The 24,394-nt window shown below is 44.1% G+C and overlaps 1 long non-coding RNA gene and 1 pseudogene across 1 annotated transcript; one reads left to right on the plus strand and one right to left on the minus strand.

Annotated features, from left to right (window-relative positions):
• Positions 1 to 424: 424 nt before the first annotated feature.
• LOC135289162 (uncharacterized) lies at positions 425 to 14,398 on the plus strand. The gene is made up of 2 exons (XR_010351956.1): positions 425 to 8,886; positions 9,707 to 14,398. It is a non-coding gene; the product is annotated as an uncharacterized LOC135289162 (long non-coding RNA).
• Positions 14,399 to 17,262: 2,864 nt separating this feature from the next.
• On the minus strand, positions 17,263 to 22,745 carry LOC135289161 (uncharacterized; annotated as a pseudogene).
• Positions 22,746 to 24,394: the final 1,649 nt, after the last annotated feature.

A 24,394-nucleotide genomic window follows, 5' to 3' on the forward strand; every position in this document is an offset into this window, starting at 1 on the left:
CTGTTTAGCTTGAGAAAAATTGCCTAGCTCTCTTTTGCCCCTATGGCGTGCATAATTGGTCTTGGTAACTTTGCTTGGAACGCTTCAGTTGCCGGTGGTCGGATGACCATTAATTTGACATGCAATGGTTGAATCGCTAGGAATTGGCTAGCTGCTTCCTCTGGGTGGTTCTCTGCTCTCATTCCTTCCCTTCCTGCCCTCTTTATGTGTTCCTTTTTCTTTTTATTTTACTTATTTATGGGTTTGTACTTCCTTCTCCAGCTTCTTGGGCATGTAATGATTGTTGGCAAGATGTGTGTTGCTCACCTGGGCCTGACCAATGGATTCCGGATGGTTGTGGATGAAGGGCCCGAGGGTGGGCAGTCTGTCTGTCGGATACATCTACCCGTTCTGGGTGGCCGTCAGTTGGGCTGGCCACCTGGCTAAGATTTTGGCACCTCAGGAATTGCTGCACGTGTACAATCGCCACTGAATGGATTTCATCTGTTGCCCATCAATCTAGCAGCTTCTGATGTGTAATTTTTTTTGCCGTGTGTCTGTGGAAGGTAATAAAAGCTTTGAGCAGCAGTTGCACAATAAAGATTTGTCATGGGGATATCACTTCCGTCTTGGGTGTCTTACTGAGGGGAAGTAGTTCTGCAAGTTCAAACGGTGTCTCCCTGGAATGCAAGTATGTGGAATGTTTCAGCCAGATAACAGCATTTCAGAGATAGATAGTGATTGGCCTGTTTGTGTGAAGCTGGAAGCGCTTAGCAGTGTCTCCTGTGTCTTGTAGGAAGCAAAGTCTTAGCTCTTTGGCAGTGGTACGCCAATGTACAGAAAGGCCGTGTAGGCTGCTGCTAAAACTGTAGAAGATGCTGTGTGTGAGGCTACATGCATGCTTTCCAAAGGTGGTTTCACCATGGTGCACTGTGTTGGACGCATCTACCTCCTGTTGGAGTGCTTTATCAATGGCTCTGTGATATGACCTGTGATATCAATTTTCTGGTGAGGTGGGATATGGTAGGACAAAACACTGGGCCTGACTGGCACTTATGTTTCTTCCATAGCACAGTGGATTCTCTCTTTTGTCAGTTTGCATCAGCTATCCTGGCTCAGTCCTCTCCCAACCTCTTGCCCACCCCCACCTTACAAGCCTGTGTGAGTGGGGGTAGTTGGGGTGACAGCTTCCATGCTGTGGGACCAGTGTTCCACAGTAGCTGAAACACTGGTGTGTTATCAACACCCTTCTAGCTACAACTGCACCACAGAACACTGTGAGGGCTGCAATGAGGAAAGTTACCTCCATCTCAAGCCAGACCCAAACCAAAACTACATTCCAGTGCCACTGCAAACTTCAACTTGCTTTAACAGCTATTAAAAAAGGGAGGTGGACATAGGAATGTTGGGCTGTCCTTCATTGCCCTTGAACCCTATGTTACTGAGACAATGTGAGGCCCCCACTCGTAGCAGCATGTGGCAGCAGTGACCATCGTGTCCAGAGAGGCCACAACCGATGGCAGGGAAAAGAGATAAGTGTCTTTGGTTTGCATGAAAGTACATTTCCTTTCCTCCCCCCCCCCCCCTTCCCATGCCGGGGGGAGCAGGAGGCAGAGGCCCGGTAGCCCGAGCAAAGCCCAGAGAGCAGAGAGGGCAGAGCCAGGGCCATGGGGTTTTATCAGGTGTCCCATGGGAGGAGTCTTAAGATCAGATTACAGCCTCCTCAGAATGGGAAGGCTCCACACCCACTGAAAGGCATCTTCATCTCTTCAGTAATCCATAGCGATTGGGTAAGTTTGGTGATGCGGGTGTATAAGTAACCCGCAGACGACTTTCTTTAGTCATCCTGTGGGAGGAGATAGAAATTATTTCCCTGAAGTAGATGGAAACTGCACTGGTGCAGTGTTTGCATACTGAATGACTGAGGTATGTAAGGTCTATGGTTCTGTCTGTGTAAACTCCCTAAGGTATCTAGAAGACACTCCCGCTTTGAGGGAGCAGGGGAATTTTGGAGAAGACAGGTATTGTTTATATATTCCGAGAGAATGGGTGATTGCCATAGGCTTTAGAAGTCTCTGGCACCTGGTGGAATTTTATGTCACGCCTCACAGGCAAGGTTGTGGATACTTAGCTCCAAACAGGAGAGAGCCAAGGGTTAAAAAACCCAGATCCACTGGAGAATTGTAGCATCCTAGACCAGCCCAAGTGTGAAGGGACCTTGAAAGATCATCTGTTGCAGCCTCTTGTGGGAAAGGGAACCTAGGTGAGATTATTTAGCACCCTGTCCAATCAGATCTTAAAACCTCCAGCAATGGGGACTGGTGCAACTTGTGCCCCTTGTCCCTGGTCTTCTCCATGTGACTTCTTGTGAAGAGAAAGCCTCTGTCCTCTTTGTACCCTCCCTTGAATTACTGGAATACTGTGAGAAGGTTCCCCCTGAGCCTAGGCAGCTTCCTAACCTATTGCAACTAATTCCTTTCTCATTGCTAGTCTTCGTGCAGCCTCTCACTGCTTTTTGATGTTCCTCCACAGCTTGACGATTGTCCCGAGCCCATTTGTCTGAGAACGTAGGACTTGGGCTTATTCCATGCTTCTGTATATAGTCAGTGCTATCGCTTGCCATCCTGCCGACTACACTAATTAGCGCGAATGGATGTTTTAGGTTGCGTAAAGAATCACTGGCAAGGTATCAGCCAAAGCAGGTTTAATATAAAAGTAAAAGCACATCAAAGTTTGTTCCCAAGGTTCATTTTACTACTACTAAAGAGGTAAAGCACACAGAGAAAAAACAAACTAAAATTTAAACCAAAATCAACTCCAACATCCATGTCGAGGCTGGAGGGGGAAAAAGGAGGAAAGAATAAGGATAAAAAAGAATAAGGAATAACCTTCCATTGAGTCTTCTATATGTGGCTTGTGAATAGAGAGCCTCTGTCCCCTTTGTAGCTGCATTTTGAGAGCCAAAATACTGTGATATTGTTCTTTTTGAGCCTTCTCTTATCCAAGGGAGAAATGACCCAGCACCTTCAGGCTTTCCTCACGTTCTCCAGCCCTTTGATAATCTTCATTGCCCTCCTTGGGACCCTCTCCAATCTGCATCTCTTTTTTGAATCCTGGGGACCAGAACTGAACACAGCACTCCAGGGGTGACCTCTGTGAGAAGAGGCCTGGGTCTGCCCTGCGCTTAACACAGCTTAGTTTCTGCCAGCTAGGCACCAGACTCCCTGAGAGCCAAAGCTGAGCAACTCAGCAAATCTGGTGGCACCCCTATGTAAGCATATTTAAGAAAGTGCCAAATGCTGTATGGGGCAGGTGCTTCCCTCCTGCCCTTAGATCTGTCAGGTGACTGTCCTTGTCATGGTTTAGGGCAAATTTTGGGAGGAAACCTCCAAAGGGGTCTCCTCTAAAAAAGCAGTTTCAGTGGCCCCTCCTGCTTCGGAAGAAAATCTTATTTGAGAAAAGGGGAAAAAAACTGTTTATTTAACAAGCAAAGTACTCACAAGCATGGAAAAATGAGTAATATTAAACAATGGAACCTCTTCCTGTTCTGAAGAGATCCCAAATTCAAGAAAGAGTCCTTCTGTGTGTGTGGCTCAATCTCAGTCTCTCTGGGCTCAGGCCTGGTATGCCAGGCCCAGTATGCAGCCCTAGGCAATTCTCCTGATGTCCTGGACCGGAGAGAAGCTGAATAGTCCCAGAAGAAGAAGTCACAGTTCAGGGAAAACCTTTCTTGCCGTAGCTAATGAGGAAAACCAGTGAAAAAAACAAAGAAAAACTCCTTTCTCTCTCTGCAAAAGCCGAGAACTCGGAGACCATTTGAGAGCCTTATCTCTCTCTCGCTGTCCCTGTTAGGCAGCATGGTCCCCGAGAGAGGAATTCCAAGGGAGTAAAGTGAAGCTTCTGCAGACAAACTGCATGCTGCTTCTCCCCCCCTTCTCCCTCTCTGTCTCTCTAAGCCTAGCTTAAAGTCACGGAACCCATTTCTGGGCAAAAAAACAGACAATGGGGATACCAGCATTATAAAGTTGCCCCAGGACAGTCCTGAAGGAATTTTTTAATCTTATTTTCTCCTGGCCCATTGAGGAGGGGAGGAAAGAGAATAGATAGTTAGGCCCCTGGCAGCCAGCCAAGGTCTGGCATCAGAAAGCCTAAAAGGCATATTCTTCCATGTAGAAGGGGGTTGGTAGTTTGGAGATTTTAGAAACAGGAAATTTTGGAGTTAGGAAAGTCTGGTGATATCTGGGATTCCAGTCACTTTGAGAGGGGGAAGTTTCAATGGAAAAAGCCTTCTTTCTGAGCAATAAGAGGTTCTTGTGAGAAAAAGGATCTAGTCTCCATTTTTTCTCACTTGGTAACACAAGGGGCAAAGAATTGGAACTCGCACACACAAAGGGATGAATATGGGCAGAGCCTGTTGGGTGCTCTGTGTGTGTGTGTGTGTGTGTGGAAACCGAGGACCAGCTATAGAGAGGTCATGGAGGAGATGTAAGGTTTCTCTGGCTAAACATGATTAAGACAGGGCTTTAGGGAAGGCAATGCCTTGAGGATGTGAACAGTAAAAGGACAATAATTAAGACTGGCCATGTCGTTCCTGACCCTTTTTTGGCAAAGTTTTATGACTGAATTGATCTGACTGAAGGGCAGGTACCAATCCATCTTCTGTAACTGGAATTTCAGCAGCAAAGGGTAACCAAAGCTGAGAATCAGGCACCCATGATGTTGCATTAGGTGTGGCTGAGATGGAGTTTGTTTCCCTACAGGAGCTCTCACAGTGCCGTGCTTTGCATTGGTAGGTAGAAATGTGTTGATAATACACCAGTGTTTTGGCTACTGCTGTGCAGTACTGACACAACATCAGCTCTGTCTCTCATACATTCAGCCCCAGCATCATCAAGCTGTGGGTGGGCAAGATCTTGGCAGGAGTCACAACCAGGACAGCTGACCCAAATTAGCCAGATATTATTCCATACCATATATCAGTTCAGATATAAAAGGTAAAATAGGAGGAGGAAGCAAGGCCATTTCTTATTTAAAATGTTTGCCTCTTGGAGCAACTCCTACGTGCGATAAAGCCCTGCTTCCCAGGAAGTGGGAAGGCGTTCCCTCTGCTTGTTTGCGCATGAACTTTTGCTTTCGCTTTAGTCAGCTGCCTCATCTCAACCTCTGAGTTGTTTTTCATCTTATTTTCCCTTCCTTGTCCAGCTGAGAAGGGGGAGTGATTGAGTGGCTCAGTGGGCACCTGGCATCCAGACATGGTCAACTCACCAGTCATTTTGGTGCCCAGCATGGGCCGAGAAAATGGCAGTTATATATCTTGCATGGTATAGTAATAGCAGTTCTTTAGTAGCAAGCTCCTGTGCAGGGACATGGAGTTTGTCGGGTACACTGTTTATCTCTTTGTTTTGTTCAGTTTGGGAACATGTTAATACAAACAGTGTCTCTGCGCTTTGCTGTGACATTGGTGGCTTTGTTGTGCTGGAGGAGCTATTTTCTGGGGACAATGAGGGAGTCCCTCTCCCTATCTGGGATTGATGTGTATTGTTTTAGAATGCAGGCTCCCATGTTCCTTGTTCTTCCTCATGTAAGCTGTTGAATACTATTAATACTATTAACTAATACTGTTGGCATACTATGGGGTTTGTGGAATCTGGTGTCATCCTGCTGTGAGACAAAACAAACTGTAGGTGAGGAGATATTGAAATGTGCCCTGAAGCGGCTGGTCCCTGGATGGCAGTGTGTGTGGAAGGATTTGGGCAGGTTCCTAGAGTGGTTATCACCTCCCCTTGCCTGGGACTTTACACCTAAACAGGCAATGAGCTGGGGCAAACAGACGCGTCACCTGATAGAAGGGTGCCTTACCTCCCCCGATGAAACCCAGCAGCTTCTCGAAGTGTACGAGGCCCTGGGCTATGCCTGTTGAGCCACAGTTCAGTACTGTCAGAGGAGTGTGGCTGAGGCAGGGACCCAAAGTGCATTTGAGGACACTATGGCTGAGATAGGGACCCAAACAACAGTGACTACAGTAATTGCCCCCCAGAAGTAACAAAGAAAAGGTGAATAAGGAGAGCCAAGGAGCGATCAGCAAGACTCTCACCTTTTAGTCGTCCCATGTGGCCAGTGCAAAAGTCTGATGGAGGGTGGAGGTTAACAGTAGACCATCGTGGCCTGAATGAAGTAACTCTCCCACTGAGTGCTCCTGTACCGCACATGTTAGAGCTCCAATATGAACTGGAGTCATAGGCAGCCAGGTGGTGTGCTGCACTTGGCATTGTCAATGCATTTTTCTCAATTCCTTTGGCAGCAGAGTGCAGACCACAGTTTGCTTCCATGTGGCAGGGTGTCCAATAAACCTGAATTGACTGCCCCAGGGCTTTGTTGTGCTGGAGGAGCTATTTTCTGGGGATGATGAGGGAATACCTTTCCCACTTCCTACCCAGGACTGATGTTGATGGGTTTAGAATGCAGGCTCCCTCCTTCCTTGTTCATCCTTGTGTAAGCTGTTCAATACCATTAATACTTTACACCATGCTCCTGCTGAAAACACCATCTTAGGCTTTGAGAGACACATTTTGTCATGATATGGTACCCCAGAAAGAATGGAATCAGGCAATGATGCTCATTTTTGAAAGAACCTCATAAATTCTTAGGCAAAGAAACATGCGATGAGTGGATATATCACATCCCCTATTACCTACAGGCCTCTGGAAAGATTGAGAGGTATGATGGACTGCTGATGACTATTAAGAGGGTTAGGCAATGCGGCATGGAAGCATTGGGATGCAAATTTAGCAGAAGCCACTTGGCTAGTTAACACCAGAAGATGTGCTCACTGCGCTGGTCCTGCCCAAACAAAACCACTACATGCTGTGGGAGGAGATAAGGTCCCCATACTACACACAGGGAAGTGTCTGGGCAAGTTGGTGTGGATTTCTCCTCCCATGGGAAAAGGCAAACCCATTTGTGGGACTGTCTTTGCTGAAGGACCTGGATGTACTTTGTGGGTAACACAGAAGGATGGGGAGACCTGGTGTGTGCCTCAAGGAGATTTAACCTTGGGTGGAAAATAATCTGTGTGTAAATTGTCTGTTGCAAGAAGTAGCCAGAGTGACTTGAGGCAATGAAGAGTCAATTTTATAAGGAGTAGGGAGAGTGTGACAATGGCCCAGGCAGGTCTGGTGTTGGTGCTGAACTATGACAGCATACAGCTGGACTGTATGCATCATAAAAGGAGCAGGGGTTTGGCTACAGAGAGCAGATGCCAGCCAATCCCTGACGATGAATGCAATCAGGTAGCTATTGGTCAATGAGCTGGGTGGTAACCATTCATAGCCAATCAGGTTCGAACACAGTCTTTTGAATTGGCTGTATAGGAGCTGTGCACACCAATAAATTGCCCTCTGCTTCATGAACCTCGGAGTGTCATGTCATGTCTCCATCTCCCCCGACTGTGACATATGGTGCACCCCGATGTGAGGACAATAATTAAGCCACAAGAAAACAAAGGAGAGCTGTTAAGGAATGCAGCTGGAGAGCTGCCTACAGCCAGAGAGCTACAGCCTGGAGAGCTGTGTGAAGGAGATAGCCAAAGGAGCTACCGACAGCCGAGGAGCTGTGACTATCTAGAAGAGGACATAAAAGGGTGAGGTACTGCTGGGTACAATGGATGCTACAATTTCTGCAGAGAACCAAACTATAGTGAATATTTGGACTCAGATCTTAAGTAAAAGAGGGGTTGAGCACGATGAAGAGGCTCTAGAAATTTTATTACTGTTTTGCAAGAGCCAAGGTGTAGAAATCAACACAGATGCTGCCTTTAGTGTTAAAACCAGGGAACAAATTGGGCAATTGATTTTGGCTCTGCCTCTAGAGGCGATGAAATTGCTGTAAGCGTTTTAACTACCTGGAGGGTGTTAATGGATACGTCAAAATTGATAAAAGCCAAGAGAAATGCAAAAGTGGCTGCTAAGACACCAGTGCTGGTCACTCAAGATGGCGGAGAGCATGTGGTGCGAGCACACAAAAAACCCCAAGATGGTCGACGCCACATGCTGTGGACACCAGTCCCCCAAGATGGCAGACCCCACATGGTGCAGGAGCCGCCCGCTCAAGATGGCGAAGCCTGCATGCCATTAGTGCAGCCCGCCGAAACATCCTGAGATGGCGGAGCGCGGGAGGCAGCCCACAGGGGATGGGATGCCGCGCCGGGCATGTGGGGGGAGTGACCGTTATTCAGGCTCCCCAGCCCCGCAGTACTGGTGCTCAACGATATCAAGAGCCGAAGCCCCTGCCGCCAGAGGCGTCTGCACAGCCCACGCAGTGGCCGCCCCTCTGCAAGTGCCAGAAGCCCATACAGCACTTACACAGTGGCGGGAGCCAGCCACACGGTGTCTGGGGTCATCCTCACTGTGCCTACAGGACCCATTCACCATTTCTTCCACATGCCGTGTTACTATTGAAGCGCTCAGCCTGCCTCCACCTCCAGCTGATTGGTTCAGTCCTGGAGCCTGACCTTCGCTTGACACACCCACCTGCAGCAGTGCGGTGCCAAGCCCCCTGGAACAGTGCCGGAACCCGGAACAGTGCTGAAACCTGGAAGTGTGCCAGAACCCAGAAAGTGTGCTGGAACCTGGAAGTCAAGTGGCTCCCGAACTCAGAAGTACCTGCAGCGTGCTCTCAGAGCCTGCTGCCGCACTGCACCGCACCCCACCACACCTGCAGCCAAGGATTGAACAGCCTGAGGGAGCCATATCGCTGATGGATATGTGAGACCCTCACAGAGGGAACCTGAGCTCCAGCCCCTCTGCTGACCCCTGAGAGGAAGCCTCCACCGCACTGCTGGTACCAGCTCCATCCCTGCTTCTGTTGGATACCATCCTCGCCCATGATCCAGTTAGTTTCTGGAAGGAGGTAAGATGGATGGCAGTTGCAAGTAGGGATATAGAGGGGGCTGACCAAATTTCTGTGCCCATGCCTTTGCTATCATTGGAGGACTGGCAGCAGGGGGGCAGGACAATTGTAGCATTTCCAGTTCTGCGAGGTAATGGGAGCGCATCTGATAGACATGCACATTTTAATTTGCAAGTCTTCTCTGAGCTACACCAATTGGCTACTAAACATGGACTGGGGTCTCCTGCAGATGCAAATATGCTTTGGTTTATAACTGCCAGTGAATTAACTCCTTTTGACATGAAGCAAATCGCTAAATTACTCTGTACTCCAGTGCAATATATGATGTTTGAATCCACCTGGAGATGTTACGTAGAGGAGCAGGGACTGTGAAAGTCAGAGGTTTCACAGCAGGACCCATGCATTGGGGCAGGGATTTATCAACTCCTGGGACTGCCCCATATTGAAAGCCCACAAGTGCAAGCACGTTTAAATCCCTCAATACTAGCTCAGGCAAGAGACTTAGGAATGTGAGCCCTGATGAAAATTGCAAGCATGTCTGTTCCAACCCAAAGTTACTCAAGCATAAAACAAAGCCCCAAGAAATTATATATGCAATTCATAGAACGTTTACAAGATGCTATGGAAAAGCAAATAGCAAACAGTGATGCACGAAATCACTTAATATTACAATTGTCATGGGATAATGCTAACAAGGACTGCAGAAAAGCTATAGATTTATTACCCAGAGAAAATCCATCTTTAGAGTAAATTATTAATGCATGTGCTAAGGTTGGAACTACATCATACAGCATGGACTTATTAGCCAATTCTCTTGCAGCTGCTGTAAAGGCATCATGCCAACCTTACAGAAAGGGGCAACAAGGCCACAAAAAAGTAAGTTCTCCCCACAAGTCCAACTCATCAGGGTCATGCCAAAAACAAGGGACTGGGCCTATAGTAGCAAACTGTCACCGATGTGGAAGACCTGGTCATTTTGCCAAGGATTGTAAATCCAAATTCCACATTAATGGACAATCTCTTAGCAACCAGGGAAACTGGAACCTGAGCACACAAGGGAAGGGCAACTTCCCATCTCCCAGCCCAAGCCTATGTGAACAGCTCACAGGGAGAACAAGAGGCTCAGCTGGAATGGATGCTTCCACCGACAATGCAATAGCTATAGACTCATTAAAAGTGCATAAAGTCCCCCTTAAGGCCCATGGGCCTATAGGGAAAGGACTGAGTGCACTATTATTAGGACGGTCAAGTGCAATGTTACAAGGCATTTTTGTTCCTCCAGGTGTTATAGATGCTGACTACATGGGACAGATTTGTACCACGGTATCAACTCCTACCCCACCTATGACTATCCCAGCTAAAACTCACATTGCCCAACTCATTCCTTTTAAGTCTTGTGTTCCCAAAACAGATTCAAAGCTTCGAGGAGACAGAGGCTTCAGATCGACGGGAAAGCCTCAAGTGTACTGGACTCAGGTTGTTTCCAATCGGAGACCAAACATGGTTTGTATACTTATAATGCCTTGGGCAACTCTGTCCCACACTAAAGTTAGTGGGATGATTGACACAAGAGCAGATGTCACCATCATATCTGCTAACACATGGCCCCAATCCTGGCCTACTACAGCTGTGAAGTCTGCTGTTGCTGGCCTTGGAGGCACCACACAGAATTACTTAAGCAGTAAACCAGTTAGTCAAGAATCCAGAGGGACAGACAGCCACAATCCATCCCTATGTCACTGCTGCGCCACTCAACTTGTGGGGAAGGGATGTTTTTTCAGTGTGGGGAGTTCGGGTAGGAATGGATTTTTTTAATGAGGCCACTGTGCTGAAGGGCATAAAGCACCCTACATTAGCGTTGAAGCGGCTTACTGAGCAGCCTGTGTGGGTTCCTCAGTAGCCCCTTGGAAAGATTAAATGCCTTAAATTCCTAGTTCAGGAACAATTAGATCAAGGATATATCGAGCCATCAACAAGTCCCTGGAACACTCCTGTGTTTGTAATTAAATAGAAGTCAGGTAAATGGAGATTACTCTGTGACCTAAGGAAAATTAATGCAGGTATGGAAAGTATGGGTGCTTTACAGCCTGGAATGCCATCTCCTACCATGGTACCTGCTAAATGGGACATTTTGATTGTTGATTTAAAAAACTGGTTTTTTACTATTCCTTTGCACTCTGATGATATCCCAAAGTTTGCATTCACAGTGCCTTCCATCAATCATGCAGCACCAGTCAAGCGATACCAATGAAAAGTATTGCCACAGGGTATGAAAAATACCCAAATGATCTTCCAATGGTATGTTGCACAGGCACTCTCCATAGTGAGGGAGCAATTCCCAGGAGCATACTGTTACCATTATATGGATGATATATTGATAGCAACCCCAACCAAAGAAGACCTCGTGCAGAGTCAGCCAAAATTGATGCAAACTCTACAAGAGTTTGGGCTGTAAGTCACACCAGAAAAGGTGCAGCAGCAACCTCTATGGAAGTATCTGGGAGTTAAAATATTCGCTCAAACAATACAACTGCAAACAATTCAATTTTCAACCAAAATTCAAACCTTGAATGATGTACAAAAACTTTTGGGTATCATAAACTGGGTAAGACTCTATTTAGTGTTAACCACTCCGCAGTTATCATCCTTGTTCAATATTCTCAAAGGTGACCCTGAGTTAACCTCTCTGAGAGAATTAACTCAAGAGGCAAAAACCGCTCTTGAAACAGTAGAGCGGGCCACAATGAACAGACAGGTTTACCAGATATGTCCTGAAGTTTGTATTACAGTGTTTATTGTCAGTGTAAATTTGCATCCTACAGGAATTATTGGTCAGTGGGACACACAGTGGTCTGACCCACTACATATTCTAGAATGGATCTTTTTGCCCCACCAATATAAAAAGACAGCACCTACTATTTTTTTAATTATTTGCCCAGTTAATTATCAAATGTCATTTAAGGTGTTTGCAGCTAAATGCCAGAGGCCCCTCAAAATTGTTATACCAGTACAACAGGAATATTTTGAATGGTGCTTTGCAAAACTATACAGGGCAAATTATCTGTGGTGGCAAACAGCAGGCCTGTATAAGGCCTTGCAAACTGAATCCTAGTTCAACATAGCCGGGGGAAAGCGAACAGCTCTTCATGAAAACAGAAACCTGCAACAGTAAAAAACAACTTGTTTCCCTGAAAAAGAATTCTACAGATTAGGACCATTTTCCTGCACCTGTTTCAAGAATCCAAATGGTCTCAGCTTTAAGAATGAAAACAATATCTTACAAACAACCCTTTCTTGCACATAGACGCCTTGTCCAAGACTGACCGATTACTACAGGGTAACAGCTTGTTACCAACCAATAAGAGATAGACACGGGAGGGTTTATAAAACTCTATATAGAGGGATGTATGAAAGAAAGTACTAGCTTTTTTCACTCCTTGAAAGAGTGTGTCTCATCTCTCTGAAACAAGGTCAACAGTGACAAGTACCTATCACTTACCCAGCCACAGATTGTTGCGATTAAGCGAGACCACTGTGTTATCCCTGAAACCACTAAACCACTGCACACCCCTGAAAGGTCTCACAGTTTTCACTGATGGGTCTGGAAAAACAGGAAAAGCCATCGTGACCTGAAAAGATGATAACGGTTGGCAGGCACTAGAAGGTCACGATAGTGGATCATCTCAGCTACTTGAATTACGTGCTATAAGCATGGCTTTTCAACATTTTCCTCATGTTTCTTTAAATATTGTGACTGATTCCGCTTATGTTACAGACATCACACAAAGATTGGACCAAGCACTGCTAAAAGAAATTGACAATGCTGCATTATTTGAATTGCTAAAAACTTTATGGCACACAATCCAAGCCAGAACATGTCCTTACTACATTTTGCATATTTGTAGTCATACAAACTTGCCAGGATTTATTGCAGAAGGTGATGCCTGGGCTGATTGACTAACTAGCCCTGTCTGGACAGCACCACAACAAGATATGCTAGTAAAAGCAAGAGCATCACATGCCTTTTTCCATCAAGGTGTTCAAGCTCTACAACAGTAATTCTTGTTAGCAAATACTGAGGCATGCAATATTGTTAACACTTGTGCTGATTGTCAAGGGCACACTTCACCACTGCCGATGGGAGTTAACCCCCATGGTCTGCGGGCCTTACAAGTTTGGCGAACAGATGTCACACGTATTTTGGAATTCAGTCATTTAAAATATGTTCATGTTTCAATAGACATTTTTCATCTGCCATATGGGCCTCAGTTCACACTGGAGAAAGAAGTCATGGTGCCATCGCACATTGGCGACTAGTCTTTGCTGCCCTAGGCATCCCTCACACTATAAAAACTGATAATGGTCCTGCATATATATCACAGAATACTCAACAGTTTATACAGCTCTGGGGTGTATCATACCACACAGGTATTCCTCGTTCCCCTACAGGACAAGCAATTGTTGAACATGCACATGGCACTTTAAAGCTTGTTCTTGAAAAACAGAAAAGGGGGATGTCTGGTGAGACCCTGCAGAGTAGGGTGGCCAAAGCCCTGTACACTTTAAACCATCTAACAATATCAAAAAACTCCCAAAACCCTGACATCATAAATAATTTCTTGTCACTACAGTGCTCTAGTGATGTCCAGTTACCTAAACCTAAAGTATTGGTATGGGACCTCATTACAAACAAATGGGAAGGCCCTTGGGACTTTGTCACTTGGAGGCAAGGGTATGCGTGTATTTCTATAGATGCCAGTATTTGATGGGTACCTGCTTGGTGTGTGCAACCTGCTACGCTCTGCTCTGGACCACAACCAACAATGCCTCCCTGACAGCCCCTCAGCAGATGCTATAGAACAGTGGCCAAAACAACTCCCTGCACCAACTGGATGGAAATCTGAGACCTTTGGAATGAGAACTCATCTGTGACTTCACCTGGACCTCAAGAGTCGGACACTTTGAGGACACTACTAGCAAAAGGATATGCTGCCTCTGATAGTTTTAAATCTTACCTCTGATAGTTTTTAAGTTGGTTTGTTTGTAACATTCAAGTTGTAAGTTGTAATTAATTAGCCTGCGGCATGCCACCCAGCAATACTGTACCTTTGATAGCTCCTGGACGCGATAGTAAAAAATTTGACGGGGCACACCAATAGCTAGAAAGATTAGACTTGTTGAGTTTAGTGAAGAATTTCATTGTCCTTGTACCGTGTTTGTTGTCCTTTCTGCAATGGGCCCCGCAGAGAGACAATAAACACAGCTTTTATATTTTAAAACAGAAAGGGGGAACTATGACAGCATACAGCTGGACTGTATGCATCATAAAAGGAGCAGGGGTTTGGCTACAGAGAGCAGATGCCAGCCAATCCCTGACGATGAATGCAATCAGGTAGCTATTGGTCAATGAGCTGGGTGGTAACCATTCATAGCCAATCAGGTTCGAACACAGTCTTTTGAATTGGCTGTATAGGAGCTGTGCACACCAATAAATTGCCCTCTGCTTCATGAACCTCGGAGTGTCATGTCATGTCTCCATCTCCCCCGACTGCGACACCAAACTATCGAGTGTGCTGCTTCTCCTGTCCTGAGCACCTATCTTGATGGAATGGAGCCCAAGTCATGACCTGTTTTTAAACATCTGGAGGGGTGGAGGAAGCCCATTAAATGGGAAATAAATATCTATCTGTGAAAGGACAAGGGACAGTAGTTAATGAAAATGTATACATCTATGTGTTGTGTTATGGTAGTTTGACATTGGCCAAATGCCAGGCACCCACAAAAGTCATTAGCTCACTTTCTTCTGCTATAGTTCGGCAGAGCAGAGGGGGAAAAAATTAACAAAGGGCTCATGAGTTGAGATAAGAACTGTGAGAAAAACACTCTAAAAGTGAAACAGATTCAAATTTAAAGGTATTGTAAGAGCCATAATGAGAGATGCGGGACTCCAGGCAGCTCTTCAAAATGCAGTTTATTACATCCAAGACGTTAGAGCAGTCCAGGGTCGTGGGCGACAGAGCCTGTGCCTACAGCTGTCAGCTGCAGCTGCAGGCAGGCCTGGAGACCCTTAGTTTAGGTTACAAATGCATTATATACTTTTCTTTGCTGAGCATCTTAATACAGTAGAACCAATCTATACCTTAACTTTTATCTATAGCCTATCATAACTACTATAATTACCATATTCATGTTACTATTCTCCAGTCACTAAAAGTTAGTACATTACAGTTTAAGCTAGAAGTTGTTTTTCAGTTTTCTTGCAGTGGAAAATTCTGAGACCTTTTTTCTACTTGCAATATCTGCTGACTTGTTTGCCTGTGCTATCTTTTTGCTTGGTAAAAACATTTTCTTGTTTGAGGTGGGTTTATCCTTTGTTCTAAGTCATAAAACCCCCTTATAACTAACATACCCTTTGCCTCCTTGGTTATCCAGTAAGACTGGCTCAGCAATTCTTTTCTTCTATATCAAAATTTGCTTCCATCACTATTCCTTCCTCAACTTCTACATTCAAAAATCTTTCTGCTAAGCATACGTATCTGTGAGACTTTCTTGTCAAACTTTCATCCTTCCCAGCATCTCCCCCATTCTGATGAACAACAAAGATGCTAGAGACTGTCTTATTCATCATTCTCTGCACACATTGAAGTGCACAGGGTACCACTAACATAATTGCAATTATCACCACTAAAACAATCAAGCCTATTTTACAAAGTTCCTTCAGCCAAGGTGCAAAGCTCCAACCATCAAATTGTCTAACCAAGATGGTTCATCTGTTGTAATTTGGTTAGCTAAATCTCTTAAGTTTTGCAGCTGTTTATGAATAGAAGCAGAATGATCAGACAAATTCATACAACACAATCCTTCAAAATCTTCACAACCATGCCCATGTGCTAGTAAAAGAAAGTCAATGGCAGCTCTGTTTTGTAAGGTGGCATGTCTGACTGCCTCCTCATCTGTCAGCAAATCACTAATTATGGTAGAGGTGGCATTCACTTCTTTACTGAGCCAACACCCTAATTTGTTTAACTGTTTCAGTGCAATTGCAGAACTTAACTGAGGTAAAAAAATGCTTGTAACAATTGAATTTCCAGAGTTCCAAGGGTGAAAATCACTATCACAGATGCTCTCATAATGATGCCCTAAGGAAGATCTTATTTTTCTATTTTTCTTTTTCATTGCTTTTTTGACACTGGGAGCAATTACTGAAAGTTGTCCCAGGGCACAAGGGCCACCATCTAGTTTTGAGGGAATACCTTGCCAAGCCCTGTCTCCACAGATGAGCCAAATTAATTCCTTTAGGAAATTGAATTGGAAGTTTGTTAAAACTATCATCATATATAAGAAGCTTAGTTTGATTACACCAAGAAGTCATATTGCTATAAACTGGGTGATAAGGAGTAACATTTAAATGTGGCCCATTTTGTCCTATAAAATAAAACAAATAACAAGTGTCCATAGTTAATGAGCCTAAAATTTCTAATTCTTGAAGGTCAGATTTATCAACTTTAAAATTATCAATATAAGTTAGGTGTCTTGGGCTAGGAGTTGGGGAAATGTGGTGATCATCATATGGCCAATATTTCTCAAAAGTAACATTATCAAAACCTTCTGGGAAAGGCACTCCAACTAAACAAGTTGAAAAAGGTTTATCAGGGCTAGTGTTAGATAAGCAAATGGTGTCAGAGCCTGCAGACTTGGCTAAAGAAACCCAAACATTTGTTTTTGGTTGAGTTACAGGTAAAGCTTCACTGCAAAGATAAAAGCAAAAGGTTAAAAGTAACATACACCCGCGCAAATAGCAATACAACTCCATTCTCTTCTTGAACAGTTTCTGGCAGACAGTTTTCTCTGGGTGATTCTGCGTAGATCACATTTGCGTGCCTGTCTCAGCTTCCACTCGCAGGGTCACTGGCTGGTGCGGAAGCGTCCACGGGCTTTGAGGGGTGGTATGGTTTCACGTTTTTTGCTGGAATCCACTTGAGTCCTGTATCTGTAGAAACACACGCAAACCTCTTGCCCCATGTAATAAGATCAAATGGTCCCTCTATTTTTCCTGATTCTAGATTTTTAATTAAAACTGGAGGGTGTTCCTTCAGTTTTGCTTTTTTGTTGTTCTTGAAATGTCTGTAAATGGGGGGATCAGGCTCCTCTGCAGAGCTATTCAAAAAGTTATAAACATACAAAGCCTTATTCAACCTTCTTTGAAGTGTATCCTGGGCTTCCCCCCCCTTTTTGTTGATCTAAAATGAGTTTTTACGTTTTATGTGTTCTTTCTACTATTCCCTGACCTGTGGGAGAATAGGGAATACCAAATGTATGGTGAACACCCCAGTCATTTAAAAATGTGGCCAATTCTTGTGAAGCATATGAAGGACCATTATCAGTTTTAATTCCTTGAGGGACACCTAATGAGGAAAATGCTTGTGAAAAATGCTGACAAACATGCTTAGCTGTTTCTCCTGTATGTACAGATGCAAAAACTGCTTTTGAAAATGTGTCAATGGATATTTTTAAATTTCCCAAAAGAAGGGTACTTTCTGACATCTGTTTGCCACTTTTGCAAACTTTCCAACCCCCTTGGGTTGGTTGCCCCCATAGAAGGGATAGGCTGAACAAGCTGGCAGTCAGAGCAAGCCCGTACAATGGCTTGCGCTTGCTCTAGGGAGATGTGAAAATCCTGTCTGAGCGCCTGTGCATTTTGGTGAAAAAAGGCATGACTCAATTTAGCTTGTTCAACAATGTTAGGTACGGTAGCTGCAGGAAGCACAGAAGTGCAATCTTTAATGTCTCCTTCAGTTCCCTCATCACACACTGCTGATGCCAATGCATCAGCTCGTGCATTCCCTTCTGCCATAAATCCTGGGACTCCAGAGTGAGCTCTAATGTGAGCAACAAAGTAAGGATTAGTTCTGTGTAACAAAAATTGATGAAGACAGGTAAGCCAAAGACACAATATGTCGTTGCTAACATCTTTTAAAACAGACTCTTCAATTCTCTTAACAACATTAGCAACATATGCTGAATCAGTGACTAAGTTAAAGGGCTCTGGAAAGAGCTGAAATGCTCTTATAACTGCAGCCAATTCAACAATCTGAGGAGAACCCTCAACCTTTTGAACATCTTGCTCCCAGAATTTAGTGTTTTTATTTTGCCATGTAACTACTGCTTTGTGTGTTTGTCCTGACCCATCAGGGAAGAGAACAACTGCATCTAAAGGTTCTTCACTGATAAGGGGTTTCTCTTTGTGGCGTTGTTAGCGTTCAGGAACACATAATCACAGAATGATTATATGCAGATGCTTTTATTGAAGAGCTCTGGGTGTCAGGGGTACAGACCCAAATCTGACTCCGCCATGGGTTCAGGATGAACATGTTTTTATAGTCTATCGTTACATAACTTACATATTAATTATTAAACTTACACTGTTCTATTGTATACAGTGATTTCATCCAAGCATAGGTTTCTCATGATCTCCCCTCAAACCCTTGAACATAGTTTCTCATGATTCTTCTTCCGATTAAGCAATAATTATATCTACACAATCATCACATCTAACAATTATATAATTTATCATATACTGGTCACGCAGGTGCAATTTCACATGATCTGGCAAACACAAGGCCTAATGTTTCCCAGGGCCTATTTTTAACATTTTCTCAGGGCCTACTAAGCCTAGCTTTCTTTCTAAATCCCCGAATTTTCTATGATTTTAAAATTTTTTACTATCATTTCCCCCCTTTGAAAGCATTTTCACTTCACTATAAGTGCAAATGTTTTCACTTGATACAGTCCTTTGTTTCTGGGTCTATACTTGATGTTCTTCCAATCCATGATTGATGTAAACGTTTTCACGGGTGTTGTAATGAAATGGAGAACCAGAAGACGGCAGGTGTGGATCTCGTGTCAGTGCCTTTATTATTTTTCGGTTCCAGGATGGTTTTTTCTGTATTTCTCCCTTTAGGATGCTGTAAACTAACCAAATTGCTGAGAATACAATTAGTAAGATTATCACACTCTCAATGATAAATTTAATCCATGAACTCACATTCCACACCCTAACCCTTTGAAGATTTTGCCTAACCATCTCGTAGCCAAATCCTTTTGCTCTTCTTTTGCTTCATACTCTATTTGTTTCAACTGATTGATGTAATATCCTACATCTGCAGTTACATTTGGGATGTGGATGCAGCAATGATCAATCCATCCCTTTAAAAACCCACACACTCCATGCTCTTTCAGGAGCAACAAATCTAAGGCCAACCGATTTTGTAAAGTCATTTTGTGGTAGCTTGTAATTGTACGTTTAGTTCTTTAAATCCTTTCCAGGTGACTCTTGCCAGTCTATCTACCTGACCTGTAAGTTTGTATAGCATTTCTCTACTCTGATAGTTTGCTATAGGACCAAGCAAAGACTCTAGGGCCCACCCAAATTTCACTCCGCTAGAGGGTTCTTGCCAAGTGTCATCTTGATTTTTATTGTCTAGAACTTCTTGTCTTGTTCTTATCTGCAGAAGTTCATGTTCTCCATTAAATGGGGACTTTTTCCAAATTGGACATAAGGTAGGGAGGCCCAAAGTAATTTATTTTACTTTCCTGTTTACAGGCAGAAGTGTTGTCCAGGTACCATCGCTTGTTGCCCATACAAATTGTCCTGCACTTCAGATTGTACTCTTGGTACATCCTACGATTATTTTGCAATCCACTTTACCTTGCTTATGTTTGATCCCTCTGCAGGCACAACCAATTTGTAGGGCTATTACCAGGGGTGGCATCTGTTTTATCCCTATATCATCAGAAGTGCAGTCATAAGTTTTATTACATGCCCACCAACTTACTTTGTCTGCCCTCATTCTGCTACTAGTGGCAGTGTTCGTTACTGCTGGATCTGTTTCATTCTCAGAGCCTTCCCATTTAATACACCAAGGGGTGTTTGCCATATATTGGAATTTTTGGAGTATACTCACAGACCACGCACTGTCCCAAGGCTCTATCTGGTCTTTCTGATCCTTGGCCTCACACTTCTATACCAGAGTGGTTTCTGTAATATTCTCTATAATCTTTTTATAGTGTGGCAAATAGCATTGCCATTGTGCGGTGTCTCCCGACCCTCCCGCAGGAGTTCCTAGTATGCCATCACTTAGAATACAATCTTTCTGGCTCACAGGTTTAATCCATGTTCCTATTTTCTCCCATGTTTCCTTGACTACTTGTCTTGACTCGGGTACCTGTTTGCATGCAATTGTTTTGTTCTTTTGTATTTCAGGTAGATTTGTTGTTATAATTCCCCAGTTTATTTGGTCTCCTGCTGCCTTCGGTATTGGCAGACAGGCAGTTATTCTGCTGGTGTTTTGCATTTTGGCAAAGTCTTTGACTAATCCAATCATTACATTTTCAGCCCCAATTGCATTAGAAACTTTTATCACCTGTGTTTCTGCTTGTACCTCTCTCTTCATTCTAGAATGAAGAGTGGTTAGTTGATAGTTTTGCATTCCACATCCCAAAGACATTAATAACCATAAAGTGAGCATTGGCACAATTACTGATAACATTCTCAAAGCAATTAAACACATCTTATCTGCAGTCTTGTTGGTTCCACAGTTGACACAGTCCGTGATCTGGGATGGATTTTCTTCACTCGGGTATAGTGAATCCAGGGGTCCACACTGGCTACTTTGACTGCTGTAAAGGTGGTCAGCAGTACCTGATGGGGTCCAGTCCACTTTTCTTTCAGCAGTTCTTCGTTCCAATTTTTAATGTACACCTCGTTTCCCAGATGTATGTCATGAACTGGATTCTCGAGTCAGCAGCCTATTCCACACGAGGACGCTCCGGAGTCGAGCTAAAGTTTTCCCGAGAGATAGAACATAATTATACACTTCCTGCTTTCCTGTGACATGTACATTTGGGTTAAGCTCAGGAGATTCATATGGTTTCCCATACAATATTTCATAAGGACTGACTGATATCCCACTCCTAGGCTTTATCCGAATCCTCAACAGTGCTATTGGCAAAGCCTCAGGCCACTGCAATCTGGCTTCTTGGCATATTTTACTGATTTGTCTTTTCAGTGTCTGATTCATCCTCTCTACTTGTCCACTTGACTGGGGTCTCCATGGTGTGTGGCGATCCCAAGTTATTCCCAGCAATCTACTTACTTCTCTTACTACTGTAGCTATAAAATGGGGGCCCCCTGTCTGATGATACCCCTAGGGGTACCCCGAACCTGGGAATAATCTCTTGTAGTAACCACTCCCACTAACAGGTATTTGTATCCTCGAGTTCTTGGCAACTCTACAAAATCTACCTGCCAATAGTCTCCTGGCTCCATTCCTATCCAAATCCTTCCTAGCTGTGCCTGCCGTCTAGCCACTGGGTTGTTTTTCAAGCAGATGTCACATTTTGACACTACTGATTTTGCCATTGTTAACATCCGTACCGAGATTAAACTTTGCTTTAGCAATTTTACCAATGCCTCTGCACCCCAATGACATTCGTTATGTTTAATTTGTAGAACTTCTCTCATTATCAAGGGGGGTACCAGTATTTGTCCTTGTGCAGTCATGTACCACCCTTCTGAATTCTTTTGTGCATTTAGCAAACGTCCCAGTCTCTCATCTTCTACTGAATATTTTGGTTTTGGAGGCAAATTGAATCGAGATACATTAAGCTTTAAAGGTATCAATGCCACTGTTGTGTGCAGCTCTCAAGCAACCTGTCAGGCTGTCCTGTCTGCCTTTCAATTTCCCTCACAGATTTTGGAGTTTCCTGATTGGTGTGCTTTACAGTGTATAATTGCCACTTGTTCAGATTTTTGTACTGCTTTTATCAATTGCAGGACTGCATCTTGATGTTTAATGTGCGTACCTTGAGAAGACAGTAGTCCTCTTTCTTTTCACAGTGCTCCGTGTACATGCACCACTCCAAACGCATACTTTGAGTCAGTCCATATGTTTACCCTTTTCCCTTCACTCAATTCTAATGCTCTGGTTAAGGCAACCAGTTCTGCCTTCTGGGCAGATGTATTTGGTGGTAATGCTTTTGCCTCCACTATTGTACTGACTGTTGTTACCGCATATCCAGCGTATCTGGTTCCGTTCTCCATGAAGCTGCTCCCTTCTGTGAATAGTTCCCACTCTGGCTGCTCTAGCGGGACGTCTTTCAGGTCTTTTCTCACTGAATAGGTGTACTCTATTACTTCTACACAGTCATGCTCTAACGGGCCTTCTTCAGTTGTGGTACCTAGAAACAAAGCTGGATTCAAAAGGTTAGTTGTTTTTAATGTGACATCATCCTGCTTAGTCAAGATTACCTGGAATTTTTTCATCCTGCTTGGAGATAGCCAAGGGCCCCCCTTCTGCTCTAAAACAGTGGTTACCACGTGTGGTACATAGACATCTATGTGCCTTCCCATAGTGAGCTTCTTGGCTTCTTGTATCAGCATCACAGTGGCTGCAACTGCCCGCAGACATGAAGGCCACCCGGCACTTACACTGTCAAGTTGTTTGGAAAAATAGCCCACCGGCCTTTTCCAGCTTCCCAGACGCTGGGTCAGAACTCCCAGTGCTAGGTGCAGCCTTTCGTGTACAAAGAGCTGAAAATCTTTAGACAGATCAGGTAACCCTAATGCTGGAGCAGTTGTCAGTGCATCTTTTAATTTTAGGAAGGCTTCTTTCTGTGGTTTGCCCCAGGTGAATGGCTGCGTCTTCTGGGCTTCATACAGGGGTTTCATAATTAGTCCATAGTCCATGATCCACAGGCGACACTGCCCTGCCATCCCGAGGAAGACTCACAGCTCATGTAGATTCTGGGCCTCTGGAATAGCACAAATAGCTTGGATATGGTTAGTACCTAGTTTTCGTTGCCCTTGTGAAATTTCACATCCCAGGTAGATCACAGTCTGTTGGGCAATTTGTGCCTTTTCTCTGGATACTTTATAAACTCCCATTCCCAGTGAATTTAAAATCTCGATGGTTACCTTTATACAGGTTGCTTTTTCTTCTGTAGCTATTAGTATATCATCAACATACTGTAACAACAGGTATTGGTCTCTCGGTACTTGCCCATTCTCAGTCCAAATCTCCAGCTCCTTCGCCAGCTGGTTTCCGAATAGGGTCGGCGAGTTCTTGTAGCTTTGTGGTAGTCGTGTCCAGGTGAGCTGGGTCTTCCTTCCGTTCCCTGGATTTTCCCATTCAAAGGCAAACAGTTTCCTACTTTCTTTGTCAAGGGGTATGCAGAAAAAGGCATCTTTTAGATCAATTACAGTAAACCATTTATATATCTCTTTTACGGATGTCAGCAATGTATAGGGATTTGCTACCACTGGATAAATGTCCTTTGTTATTTTATTTATTGCTCTCAAATCCTGCACTAATCTATATTCCCCATTTGGTTTCTTTTCTGGAAATATTGGTGTATTAAATTCTGATTCACATTCCTCTAGAATTTGGTATTTCAAGAATTTATCAATAATCTTTACTATTCCTTGCCATACTTCTGTTTTTATGGGATACTGCTTGACCTGTACAGCCCTCTCCCCTTCTTTTAACTCTACATGTACTGGCTGTGCCAATTTAGATTTTCCTGATATATCTGTTTCCCATACAGAGGGAATCACTGCATCTTCTACTTCCCTAGGGATAGAGGGGACCGTTTTTTCTTTGATCATTAAAATTTGTCCTGTCTTTGATTCAGGTATTTTCATTACAAGTTCCCCGTTCTCAAAGGTTATTACCGCATCAAGTTTCGCCAGCAAATCCTTCCCTAAATGCGGAATTGGACACTCAGGTACATATAAGAATTCATGTGTCAAAACCTTGTTCCCAAAACACAAATCTAGGGGTTGCAAGAATGGCCGATTTTCCTCTTTCCCTGTAGCCCCAACTATTGTTATTTGCTTGCCCCCAATTTGCCCTTGCAAATAATTTAGTACAGAATATGTGGCCCCCGTATCCACCAGGAATGTTACCTCTTTATCCTCTAATTGAATGGTTACCACAGGTTCTTGTACTGATTCCAATTCTAGTCAGCTGTGATATTCGCCCAGTACCATTGCCTTGGCAGCATCTTCCTGCTGGAACTGATTGCCCTGGTTAAACCGGTTGTTTGGGTTGCTTGGGCATTCTCTTTTCCAATGCCCCTCCTTTTTGCAATACGCACATTGGTTTAAGCTCAACCCTTGCATGACTGGTCCTCTGTGGCCCCTGCCAAACCTGCCTCTACCCAGTCCACGACCACCTCTGCCACGTCCCCTGAAATCCGGGTTTCCTTTGCCTTGTATTACCGCCAAAAGATTTTGCTGCTGCTTTTTACTAGCCTCCTTTTCCCTACTATTGTATACTTTCCAGGGTACCTCAAGTAGTTTATCCAGATTCCTTAATTCCTCCCCTTCTAATTTTTGCAATTTTCTCCTAATATCATCCTGTGACTGCCCCAGGAATATGAGAGCGAGTTGAACCTTCACTTGTTCTGTATCTATTTGGAGATCTGTATATTTCCTTGCTGTCTCCTT

Source organism: Passer domesticus, chromosome W (assembly GCF_036417665.1).
Source record: "Passer domesticus isolate bPasDom1 chromosome W, bPasDom1.hap1, whole genome shotgun sequence".
Classification (NCBI taxonomy): Eukaryota; Metazoa; Chordata; class Aves; order Passeriformes; family Passeridae; genus Passer; species Passer domesticus.